This window comes from Pelodiscus sinensis, chromosome 5 (genome assembly GCF_052426305.1).
Source record: "Pelodiscus sinensis isolate ZL-2025 chromosome 5, ASM5242630v1, whole genome shotgun sequence".
NCBI lineage: Eukaryota > Metazoa > Chordata > Testudines > Trionychidae > Pelodiscus > Pelodiscus sinensis.
Window position 1 is genome coordinate 45,028,056 of NC_143056.1, and position 12,859 is coordinate 45,040,914.

A 12,859-nucleotide genomic window follows, 5' to 3' on the forward strand; every position below is an offset into this window, starting at 1 on the left:
GCGCGCGGGGCGCGTGACAGCGCCCCCACTCCAGAGCCGGGAGCCCTCCCTTGTCCCCTGCGCGGGCCCCGAGCCGGCCTTGCTCCCCCACAGAGACCCCGGCTCCCTCCGCTCCCATGGACCCAGCCCTTCCCGGTGCTGGGGTACTAGCCTTATCCCAGAGTTGTCTGGGGCTGGAGGCTTTGAAGTAAAAACAGAGCCACGGGCTCATAGCTTCTGGCCCCTGCTACCATGTTGCCTGGCAGGTGCTCAGGTTGCTTGGTGCAGGCGGGGTGGCGGGGGAGACAGAGGCACAGTGCGGGACCCAGCATGAGCTGGGACTGAAGTAGCTCTTACTACATTTAAACAGCAGAGGTGCAGTGGTCTGGTCCTGGTGCAAGCTGGGACTGAAGCAGTCCCTGCTCACACTGGATCATGGACCTACCCTTGCTGTGGCTCTGCAGTTTAAATGTAGTAGGAGCTGGGTTGCCTACACACCTGTTCCTACTACATTTAAACTGCAGAGCCACAGCAGCCCCTTATTGATTAATCATGTACTCGATACAAATTGTATCGAGTACATCGGGGTGGACAACCCCTGGCTTCTGAGCCGTATGCGGCTCACGAAGAAAAAAATTGTGGCTGCTGGTAGAACCGGGACAGAACCCGGAACTGCTCGGGTCAGCCGCTCTCGTGGCCGAGCCGCCACTGTGAGCCACATGCGTTCTCACGGCCAGCGCTGTTCCGCTCGCTCCGCTCCACTTATGTCATATTCTGCACAAGCAGGTTGGGTCGCACACAGCATCCTAGCCTGCACGTGGTAGCGACTCCAGGGCTGTGTCTAGACTGCATCCCTTTTCCGTAAAAGGGATGCAAATTAGACACATTGCAATTGCAAATGAAGCGGGGATTTAAATCCCCCCTGCTTCATTTGCATAAACATGGCTGTTGCTTTTTTCCAGCTCGGATCCCTTATGAGGAATAAGGGATCTTTCGGAAAAGGCTTTATTTTCCGAAAGATCCCCGTCTAGACTGGCGCTTTTTTCCAGCAAAGCTCTGAGCTGGAAAAAAGCGGCAGCCATGTTTATGCAAATGAAGCAGGGGGGGATTTAAATCCCCGCTTCATTTGCAATTGTGATGTGTCTAATTTGCATCCCTTTTACGGAAAAGGGATGAAGTTTAGACACAGCCCAGGTGCGGCGGCGGTGCCAGAGGCGGCTCTGGGACCTGGGCATAAGGTTAGTGGGGCGGGGGGATTGTCTTAGAGCAGGGAGGGGAGGTGTCTGGCTCTTGGGAGAGGAGAGGAGTGGAGGAGCTGCTCAGCACCTGGAGGGAGATGCACGGCTGTAGCGGCAGCTCCGAGACCCGAGAATTCGGTTAGAGCGGGGAGGGAAGGAGGAGTGGAGGGAAAAAGGGACCTGGCTCTAGTCTGGGAGAGGGGAAGGAAAGGGAGGGGGATCAGGTTTTGGGGAGGTGTTTGCACGGCATCCCAGCCAGCACATCTCAAAGCCGGCCATTCAGCGCATGCGCCCTAGCGCCTGGAGGGAGACGCGTGTGACTGTAGTGGAGGCTCTGCCTCCGGGACCTGAGGGGCGGGGGAGGAGGATTGGTATAGAGGGGGGCCGGTGCTTGGCTCTGGGGGGGAATTGGGTTGGGGCGGTGCCTGGCTCTGGGGAAGAGGAGAGGTAATGGGCTAGGGGTGTGTGCCTGGCTCTGGGGAAGGAGAGGGGGATTTGGTTGGAGTGGGGGTGTACTTGGGGAAGGGGAGAGGGATTGGGTTGGCGGAGAGGTGTGCCTGGCTCTGGGGAAGGGGATTGGGTTAAAGCAGGGGGGGTGCCTGGAGGAGGGGAAGGGAAGAGCCGCCAGCTTCCTGAGACCCGGGATCCCCAGGTACTGGGCCCAGCTGTCTCTATCCCCTCCTCCTGGCTAGACCCCCCTCCCCACGAATACCCTGCCCCAGCACCCTGTCCCGTGCCCCCACCAGCACAGTTGGGGCCACATTAGTGAGGCTTGCAGGGTTTTGGAGCGGTTGTTTTTTTTTTTTGCATCTCACTTGTGTGGCCCTGACTGACTTTCTGTGGGTCAGTGACCCCTGACTCAAAACAGGTTCCCCACCCCTCTTATAAATAAAGAAAACGCTGAAACATTTTGTGTTTGCGATAATATTTTATTTAAAAATAAATCCTGGCCAACAAGCCCCCGGCCCCTATCTGGCCACAGCATCATAACACTCCTGCACCCTCACCAGACTCCAAACCTGAGGCTATCATACACTGGAACCCCCTGTCCTGAGCCTCTCACATCCCCAAACTCCTGCGCCCCCACATCCCCAGTCTTCTGCCACAACATTCCTGCACCATCCACACACTGCAAATCTGTGTCCTGAGCCCATCATACTCCCAGCCTCTCTGCCCTGAGCCCCTCATGCATCCCAGCCCAAACTCCTGCACCCTCACAGCCACAAGCCTGCGGCTTACTCAGCGCCCCAACCCTCCACCTGAATCCAGCACTCTCCAGCCTGGAGCCCCCTCCCTGAGCAAGCATCCTCTTCTCTACTTCTGCCAGCACCCAAATTCCCTCCCAGAGCTTGCACCTCTCAACCCTTCTCAGTGTTTTTTTGTTTGTTTGCCAGAATAGCAGTGTAGATAGCATGAAAAGCCAGGGCAAAGTTGTTGAGCCCCCCCAAAAAAAAGAGGGCCGCAAAAACCCGAGGAAAAGTTGTTAACCCGCTCCTCCCCCCCAAAAAATGCCGTGCCCTTGGATGGATGTAGTAGCACCTATTTTTCCCCAGTGTGGCACTTTTTCTTTTTCTTTTCTTTTTTTTTTTTTTGCTCAAGAACTTTGACCCGGCTCTTCTATGCTGTCTCTGCTGCTATTGTGGTTCTTTGTCTGGAATGGGTTGGTCACCCCTGGAGTACATGATTAGTCATTTAGTTGATACTTAACATCAACTGGGTAAGAAGTGGCCGGGGACAAGATCCGGCATGCCTAAAACTTTGATCCGGTCCTCAGATTGCATCTGGCTGCTTTCTATTTATATCTTGCTGCCCCTGCCACCGAATTTCCAGATGGCGCAGAATCTATTTAAATGGCTCCCGGGCGTCTGCCAGGCAATGCAGTAGCAAGGGCTAGGAGCTGTGAGCCCTTTGCTCTATTTTTACTTCAGAGCCTCCGGCCCCAGACAACTCTGTGGAGGGGCTAGTCCCCAGCCTTGCCCCTTCCAGGAGTGGAGCTTGCCCATGACCAGTACCAAAATTCATTAAGTGGCCCCCCTGCGAAAATTATTGCCCAACCCTGCTGTAGAGCCAGAGCAAAGTTGCCTCCTTGGATGTGAGGGCAGGGCTGCTGCCACCCGCACTCCCAGGAAGGAGGCTTTGCTGTGGCAGCGAAGCTACCTCCCCAGCAGTTGGGCAGGCTAGGGCTGCTGATAGCCCCGTTCCTCAGGAGTCAGCAGGGGTGAAGGGTGGCTGGGCCCACCACAGACAATGGCTGCTCTAGCGGGGCTGGAACAGCCCACTGCCTGGAGCGGGAGGGGAGTTACTACACCCCTTGCCAGTTAACCAGAACCAGTAAGCCTCACCTAATAAGGCAGGGGTGGGCAATAATATTTTGCGGGGGCCATTTCAGAAACTTTGAAGTGGTGCTGAGCAGCTCCAGAAGGAGCAGGGCCAGGATACTTCTCTGCTTCCCCACCCACAGATCATGATTGGCCTGGGGGTAAGGAGTGTTTGAAGTCTTTGCCCCTCCCCCCCAGAGGTTCTCCCTAAGTGTCCATGCCCCTGGCGGTGGGAGGAGACTTCGTGTGCTCCCGCTTCTGCCCCCAGGCCAGTCAGGGCTTAGGGGTAAGGGAGCATGCTAAGTTTCCTCCGCCCTACCCTGCAAAGAGCACGCAGCGCTTAGAAGCACCACAGGCTCCTGGCAGGGCGGAAGGAGACTTTGTGGGTTCCCTTGCCCCCAGATCCTAAAGGGCCTTCATGGGCCGGATCAACCTACTTGGCAGGCCGGATCCAGTCCCTGGAGGCCCTTTTGCCCACCGCTGATGAAGGCAGCAAAGGGACAAAGCTTCCTGGTGGTCATGGCTCCAGCCACGGAGAGGGGGAGACAGCAGCGTATGGAGTCACCCCCCACCACTTCCACCAGGAAGGCCTAGAACACAGGGGTTTTACAAGATGCAGCTCCTAAGCCTCTTTCTTAATCTGGCTTGCTGCTGGGGCCAGAGAAACATTTCTGTCTTCCAGCAGTGGCAGCTCCTTCCTGAGCCAGAGAAGCACTTCTCCTTAAGTCCTAGCACTAGCAGAGAGCTGCCATGGTGGGAGGAAGATGGGGGAGAGGAGAGCTGTACTCCTGTGACCCCAGCAGGGAGCTGCAGGTGAGGAAAAGGAGGCTGTGGCAGCTCCATGAAGGATTAGGCTTGCCAATTAATCAATTAACTTTTTATATCTCTAATTTATACTGTGCTTAGCACTGTGAAGTCCTGATCCAAGATTAGGACTCCTAAACTGGGTGCCCTCTAAGCTATGTGGCCCCACAACTACCTAATAATCACACAAGGGACTCAAGGCTGCCGCTCATGGAGCTGCCGCAGCCTCCTTTTCCTCACCTGCAGCTCCCTGCTGGGGTCACAGGAGTACAGCTCTCCTCTCCCCCATCTTCCTCCCACCATGGCAGCTCTCTGCTAGTGCTAGGACTTAAGGAGAAGTGCTTCTCTGGCCTCAGGAAGGAGCTGCCACTGCTGGAAGACAGAAATGTTTCTCTGGCCCCAGCAGCAAGCCAGATTAAGAAAGAGGCTTAGGAGCTGCATCTTGTAAAACCCCTGTGTTCTAGGCCTTCCTGGTGGAAGTGGTGGGGGGTGACTCCATACGCTGCTGTCTCCCCCTCTCCGTGGCTGGAGCCATGACCACCAGGAAGCTTTGTCCCTTTGCTGCCTTCATCTGAAGGCTTTGCCCCCACAGCTCCCAGTGGCCAGGAATCGCAGCCAATGGGAGCAGCAGGGGACAGTGCCTGCAGGTGAGGGCAGGCCATGGAGCCACTATTCCCCATCATCATGGAATGGGAGCTGTCCCAGGTAAGTGCCCTGCATCCCAACCCCCTGTCCTAGCCCTGAGCCCCTTTCCACTCCCATACTCTCCCTCAAACCCCACATTCCAACCCACAGCTCTGTCCGAGAGCTCACTCCACCACCTAGATCCTGCCTAGAGCTCATACCCAATCCTGAACTGCTCCTGCTCAGACCCTTCCCTTCTCTCCCCATCCTCCTGCCCTTAGCCTGCTCCTGCCCTCCAAATCCCTTGGCCCCAATCTGAAGCCAGCTCTTATTCCTGAGTCCTGTCCCACACTCCAAACCCCTTAACTCCACTTCTGCCACAGACCATCTGTGTCACACACCATCTCCATATTGGTACATATAACAAAATTCATTTTGCACATGGACTTAAAAAATGAGAGGGAACACTCTTTGTACATACTATGTTAATACAAATGAGAGCAAAGTGTAGGTGGAAAAAACTGTAAATTGTCTAAAGGGGCTTAGTTTGCCAGAATCTAAAACTTTCTAAGTTTGGCAAACAAAAGTAAGGCATCTGATAATATTTCTATGTAAAGCTTCTCTGATTTTTTCAGTCTTTAGATGACAGTATTGGATTCACTAGATGTTTGTCATTCTAACTGTAGTAAATGTGGAATCTTCTGGGCAATATTGCAGACTGATGACAAGTGTCTGTTGATTACTAAATTCATTTAGTAATCAATGTACCTAAGTTGAAGGAGTAGAAAACAAATTATTGATTTTACTAAAATGATGACATTCTTATAAAAATATAAATGTTATTAAAAAGTTGTAAATGGCAGTACAAAAAGAAGTCTTGCTTATGTGAGAGAAACAGTTTCAAGATTAAATACATCACCGGAATATTAAGGTTGCTGAGCCTGCAAGTTCAGACACTTTTGGTACCATCATAAGTGTAATGTGTTGCAATCTATTGATAATATTGTAGTAGCATTTTGTCCCTGTTGTAGGTGTTCTAACGGCACTTTAACATCAACTTATTTGAGGAGCAGTTGGGTTTTCTTTGACATAAAAACGGCAAACATCAGTTGTTGATTGTGCCATTAAAAACAATTGAAATGCAAAGTTGCAAGCCTTCTTTTATGATACCATCACCTTTAGTGTAGCATAATGTGAACAATTTAAAAAACTGAAGTACTTCACGTTGAATTGGAACAGACAGCTATGCAGTTAGATGTTACAAGTGCAGAGGGAGAGGAAATTTAAAGGAAGGATTAAGAGAATAAACAGCTATTATGCCAGGTGATTAGATCATGTTCATGATTGATCAGTAATAGTAACAAACAACCTCGGGGATAAAGTAGTCCTGCTCAATGCTATTGATTTTATATATGAAATAAAATCCACAACATGTTGTATTCAAGTTGCTGAAGATGCCATACAATAGAATACAGAGAAAATAAATCAAAGGCAACTTTGTCATTTGTTTTTACAATAAAAATGTACCAAGAACTCATCCTTTAATTTCAGTTCATCCCAAATGTTTGACATGTGTGTTAAACAACCATTATGTTACATTATGGAAATCCAAAAAGTCAGTAAAAAGTAGTAAAAGAAGGACTGATGTTGCAGTTTCCCAATAGCATGTGGTGGAACTCTTAGGAAGACTGTGTCTGTGTTTGTACCCAACTACTATTGATATGCTGATATTTGCACTGCACAGGGAGGATTGAGCAAAACAAAGCATGCATTTTACACAACAAGGAGCTCTTTAAGGAGACATTACAGCATAAAACAACTGAAGGTTCTATTGGGAGGGAAATCAACAGATTACAGGCAGAGGACACTGCTATTTCAATCTCAGTGGAAATATGTTTTAATCTAATTAACAATAAAATTGAAATCCCACTGGGACAACATTAAGACATTCATGGAATCCATGGAAGAAGAGGCTGGAAGAGGGCTGCTAGACCATAATTGTGAATTTGTTTCTTTCTGCAAGCATTTAAAATTAAAGATCTAGAATTGTACTCTACATTTGCAAAGAAAGTTGTAATTTTAGTCCATCAGAATTCTGAAAAATTCTGTCAGTAAAATCACAAGAGAAGGAACTGATGAATTCAGAATAATTAATTTTAAAAAGACCTGTAAATCTGTGAGCAGATCAAGAAAGCATGTTTTTTCCTGCATTCAAATCCTTCTGGTTAAAACTTCATAATGAATTATGTGCTGAACAAATAAATACACTGGTAAAAGTGTATTTCTGTCTAAAATGGTGGTTGCCCATCACTGATTTAATTCATATACTTTAAAGTTCTAGGAATGAGATGTAGGACCAGCAGGGGTGACAGTCACAGTGAGTCCCAGGCAAGGTGGGGTGAACCGATTGCACCCCTGGAAGGGGTGGGCTATAGGCAGAAGGGGGAGGCAAGAGCAATCAGCCCTTACCTCCACCTGGACCGCAATGCTAGGCCCCCTGTCCAGTCCTTAAAGCCTCATGGAGTGGCGCTTTGGTGCTCCCACATCAGTGCAGAGGGGCCCGGGGCTCTGTCCACTGATGCTGCTGCAGTAGCAACTGTGGTGGTAGGGAGCTCTGAGCCCTTTTGAATGTCCAGGCCCTTGGACAATTTTCCCCATTCTTCTCCCCTACCCCTATCAGTGGATGAGGTTAGGATGCTGGGAACTTGATATTGCTTACAAAACTGCAAACTTTTTATTTTGGACAAGGTGGCTTCTACGGGTACAGGAACCATTTTTATAATGGGGTGTTGATGGAAAACATGGAAACCATGTATTTGGTGTTTGTTATTACTGTAGTACCTCAGAGTTACGAACACCATAGTTCTGAAATATTCATAATTCTGGACAAAATGTTATGCCTATTCTTTCAAAAAGTTTATAACTGAACATTGACTTAATACAGTTTTGAAACTTTATTGTGCAATAGAAAAATGCTGCTCTTAACCATCTTAATTTAAATGAAAGAAGCACAGAAACAGTTTCCTTACCTTGTCAATTTTTTTTCAAACTTCCCAACTTCCCCCTTTTTGTTAGTAGTTTACATTTAATACTGTGCAATATTTGCTTGCTTTATGGTTGCTTTGTTTTTGTCTCCATTGCTGCCTGATTGGGTACACCCTTTTCCAAATGAGGGATGTGATTGACCATTCAGTTCATAAATTTGGTGTTTGTCACTCTACGATTCTATCGTACTATTTCAAGTCAAGTAACACCCCCAAAGCCTCTAGTTCCATTACCAATGATGGCTTTTCACATGGAGAAAAAAGTGTACAGAATGAATCACTTAGTTTCAGTCTTTCATTTCCGTGTGTGTGTGTGTGTGTGTGTGTGTGTGTGTAAATGGTTATTGTGTATCTGAGATGTTTCTATAGCACTTATCTCCTCTTACCCTGTCCCCCCACTGTCAAATTTGGACCCTGATTTTAGTATGGAGGTAATGTGATGAGAGGTGTAACAGTCTAAGTACAACAGTTTGAGCTCCCACATGCTACTCTGCATGGAATACATGGAAATATGAATGAGACTTTCTTGCCCTGGGCCAGTGTAATGTGGTATGTAAGCCACACATTGGGGAATCAAACCAGAGGGTCCCACCCAGTCTCACAGGCTGGGCTGGCTCACACTGGAGGCAAAGATCAAAAGGGAAAAGTCCATCCCAGTCTGAGCAGAAGAGAGCAGTCCTAGGGTGTTAGCCCCTGCAGAGAAGCCTCAGGAACTCCATGTTGCCTGGAGCAACCTCTGCTGCTGAGCTACCAGAGGTCCCCATGGAGACCAAGAACAACATCACAAAGAGGTAGAACCCCACTTGAGAGTCCATAACCACAGCTTGTGATGGCTTGGGAGAGTCAGAGGATGCAAAAGGAAGTCACCTAGGGTGCAAGCTTGATCTGTGACCTGCCAGTCACAAGACTCAGGGATGGACCTGCTGGAGTAGGGAGGGCCCAAGTTCCCCTGTGGCCCCACAGACTGCCAGTACTGAGCAATACCATCTCTCCCCTCGCCCCTGTAGACACTGCTGGGCTACGTCTACACTGGCGCGTTCTCACGCAAAAACTCTTTTGTGGAAGAGTTCTTCTGCAAAAACTCTTCCAGAAGAGAGCATCTACACTGGCATGTGCTTTTGCGCAAGAGATGTGACGCTCTCTTGCACAAGAAAGCTCTGATGGCCATTTTAACCATAGGGCTTTCTTGCGCAAGAAATTCATGTTGCCTGTCTACACTGGCCTTTTCTGGAAGAGCTCTTGCTCAAAAGGGCTTCTTCCTGAGTGGGAGCATCAGAGTTCTTGTGCAAGAAGCCCTGATTTTATACATTAGAATGTCAGTTTACTTGCGCAAGAACACGCAGCCAGTGTAGACAGGCAGCAAGTTTTTGCGCAAGAGTGGCCAATTTGCGTGAGATCACGCCAGTGTAGACACAGCCCTGAGGTTTCAATATGGAAGACCTGAAATAGTTCTGCTTTGCAAGCTCTGCTGCTCTGCGACTTCCTGTTCCATCTTGACTCTGTGTCAACCTTGATCCTCCTTCCACTGTATGAGGATTTTTCTGACTCTTCTGCATTTTAAGTGTACAGCTGAACTCAGTTTGCCCCAGTGCATTCAACTTGGTTGTACTTTACATTTTCTCTCATTTTAATCTGCCCTGTCCTGAACTTTCTGCAGGATTTTGTGGCTGGCTGGTTCTGGGTGCTTCCAGCTTATATAATGACAAGCTCATTGTTGGCAGTGCTCAAACTGTTGAAATGAACTTTCTGTCAATTTGTTAAATGTTTTACTAATTTATTGATCTCAATTGAACTTTTAACTGTTTGGAACCTGCCCCTTGTACTTATCTGGCTTAACTAAAGACCTAGCATGCTTGTCAGCATTAGATCAATCATAAACCCAAGCCCATGAAAAACAGCTTGTGTGAAATTTCTTGTGCTTCCCTAGTTGAATAGCTTGTGTGATAAATAGTCCAGTCATGTCAGCTGCAAGTGAAGGTGAAGAAGAGGTGAGTGTAGGCACAGTCTTTGCTGTCACAGAGACTGTTACAAGCTGCTTGTCAGGAATCTTTGGAGTGGAGGAGCAGTTGCCTAAGTCTTGCTTCAGGATTCTAAGTCTTAGGTGTGTGACTGTAATATTTTGCATTTCTTACTACTAATTATTATTTTAGTGCCATCTGACAAGTGGTAGGCAGATATCAAGCTGAGCTTACTGATGCTGATCTGCTTATTACACCTATTGCAAGTTATCTGCAAAACATGCTAGTATTACTGTAAGCCTGTCCTTTTTCACCCTACCTGTCACACCTTGTCTTAAGTGAAGATTATTAACTCTGGAGCTGAGTTTGTCTTTTACTCTATGGCTGTCTCTAGACTGGCCAGTTTTTCTGGAAAATCAGCCGCTTTTTGCGCAAAAGGGCCAGTGTAGACAGCTCAGATTTGTTTTCCGCAAAAAAGCCCCGATCATGAAAATGGCATGGACGCTCTTCCGCAAAAGCACTTTTTGCGGAAAAGCGTCCGTGCCAATCTAGACACGCTTTTCCGCACAAAAGCCCCGATCGCCAATCTAGACGCTCTTTTCCGAAAATGCTTTTAACAGAAAACTTTTCCGTTAAAAGCATTTCCGGAAAATCATGCCAATCTAGACGCAGCCTATGTCTGTACAATGCAAAGTGCAATGGGGTCCAACCAAGTTGCAATACAAATGATTAATCTCAAGATTAGTGTTTTTGTCAACAAAGAGGATGCTGTATGCTTAAACCATGTGCTGATTTAATAGCTGGAGAGCCCTAACCATAAGCCAAAATTTTAATGAAACAATAGGTCAAAGTGAGGAGTGCCTTGAGTTGGGTAAAAGCCATCTCTTGGGCAAGTCATTAATATAGAGGCAGATATGCATGCTGAAATGTCTGCAAGATTATCCAATGGCTTTATGTCTGTATCCCTATGCAATATTTGAACAAGCTATTTGTAGAATGGTCTGGGGGAGAGAGGTTATACCATTAAATACCATGAAGGCTAAAAGTTATTTGAAAATGGAAAAAAAACATATTCCTGTTTTTTTAGTAACTAATCTCTCCCTACTTTCTTGAGGAGATGAGACTTACCACTTTTCCCAGAGTTCTTCCTCTCCTTCTTCCTTTAATTCTCTTGCTTCTACAAACAATATTTAACCCTTCCTCATCTTTCACTACCTTTCTCATTAGGGATGTTAAAGTGTGTTTATTTTGGTAAACGTGTGCCTGTTGAAATTTTCGGTGAGTACATGTTTACATGCGGGGCAGGTGGGAGACAGCTCCATGGTAGCCAATGCTTATGAGGAGCTGGCTTTTTAAAATGGCTCCCTGCAGTCACTGGCTCCCATGCTCATGCCAGAGGCAGCAGCGCAGGCTTGGGAAGGTGGCTCTGTGAGAGCCAGTATGCACGGGAGCCAGCTTGCAAGCCGGCTCCATCTCTCTCTCCCCCCCCCCCACTACCTCTGATACCTAGGAGCAGCAGTGGGGGGGGGGGGGGGGAGAATGCTGCATGTAACTGTTATTGCTCAGGTTCATCAGTTAAACATTTACATGGTTACACAATTACATCCCTATTCTCTATTTATTTTCATTTTCTTTCTTGCTTTCCATCTCCTTCCACTGTCTCTGTCCTCTCACTCCTTTATCCTTTTTAAGACTATTCATCTGTTCTCCACTGAAGTTCCTCTAAGCTGAGGACACTCCATAGCTCCTACCAGAAAGGCTCATAGTAACTCCATCCTGGCAGCACTTCAGTGAGGAGCAGGGAAGAAGAGTTGATAGATTTATTTGGGGAAGGGGTAAGCTCGGAGAGAGATGGAAAGCTGTGAAGGTAAGGGGAGAGCAGCTGGGGTGAAATTTTGGGAGTAGGTGACTGAGGAGGGGAAATGTTCAAGGAAGAAGTTTAGAATGCTCATCTACTGAGAAAAAATGACAATAGGGAAATGGTATTAATGAGAAAAATCAGTGGATTATTTTTATACTACCTTAATTTCTAGGGACTAGACAAAGATGTAAAGGTCACGTGTTTCTGTGGTGTAATAAAAAAATGTAATCCAAAGACCCTGCAGTTTCGTTTCAGACAGAGCCATGACCTGAGGTGGGTGCAGGGATTTTATTTGTACAGGCAGTCCCGGAGTTATGCGGATCCGACTTATGTCGGATCCGCAGTTACGAACGGGGTTTGCTCCGTCTCCCTGGTCTGCTGGAGACCAGCAGACCAGGGAGACGGGGAGCAAAGCCGCGGAGCACGCGGGCAGCGGACAGCCCAGACGCGCCGCGGCTGTCCCGCTGCCGATGTCCTCAGAGGCTTTGCTCCCCATCTCCCTGGTCTGCTGGTCTCCAGCAGACCAGGGAGACGTGGAGCAAAGCTGCGGAGGATCCGGGCGGCGGGACCGCGGTGCGTCTCGGTCCGCCGCCCGCGTCTCCCTGGTTTGATGGGGGGGGGCAGCTAGTACCCCCTCCCTCCCCCAGGAGACCAGGCTTTTCTATAGACCCCTGTGGTAGAGCAGCTGGGGCGCTGCCTTGGTCCCGCAGCGCTGCTCTGGGCACTACTGGACAAACCCAGCAGCACCCCAGCTGCTCTGCCCCAGGCGTCCTGATTCAGCCGCTGCTGGTCAGTTTCAGCAGCGGCTGAATCAGGACGCCTGGGGCAGAGCAGCTTGGGTGCTGCTGGGTTGGTCCAGTAGCGCCGAGGAGCGGCGGCGCTACTGGACCAACCCAGCAGCACCCCAGCTGCTCTGCCCCAGGCGTCCCCAAGTCAGCCGCTGCTGAAACTGACCAGTGCTGACTACAGGAAGCTCGAGGCAGAGTTGCTCTGCCCCTGGCTTCCTGGAATCAGCCGCTGATCAGTTTCAGCA

The 12,859-nt window shown here is 48.8% G+C and overlaps 1 protein-coding gene across 5 annotated transcripts in view; it reads left to right on the top strand.

Moving 5' to 3' along the window:
• ENTPD5 (ectonucleoside triphosphate diphosphohydrolase 5) overlaps window positions 1-12,859 on the top strand; it is a 46,541-nt gene that overhangs the window by 153 nt on the left and 33,529 nt on the right. Inside the window, exon 1 of one of the 5 annotated variants that reach the window (XM_006117730.5) lies at window positions 9,851-9,995. The exons of 2 other annotated variants lie outside the window; for them this stretch is intronic. The gene's annotated coding sequence lies outside the window, so the exon portion shown is untranslated. Of the gene's footprint in view, window positions 1-9,850; window positions 10,109-11,625; window positions 11,833-12,859 lie in introns of those variants that run through there. 2 more of the 5 variants (XM_006117732.5, XM_006117733.5) reach the window with 2 other exon arrangements.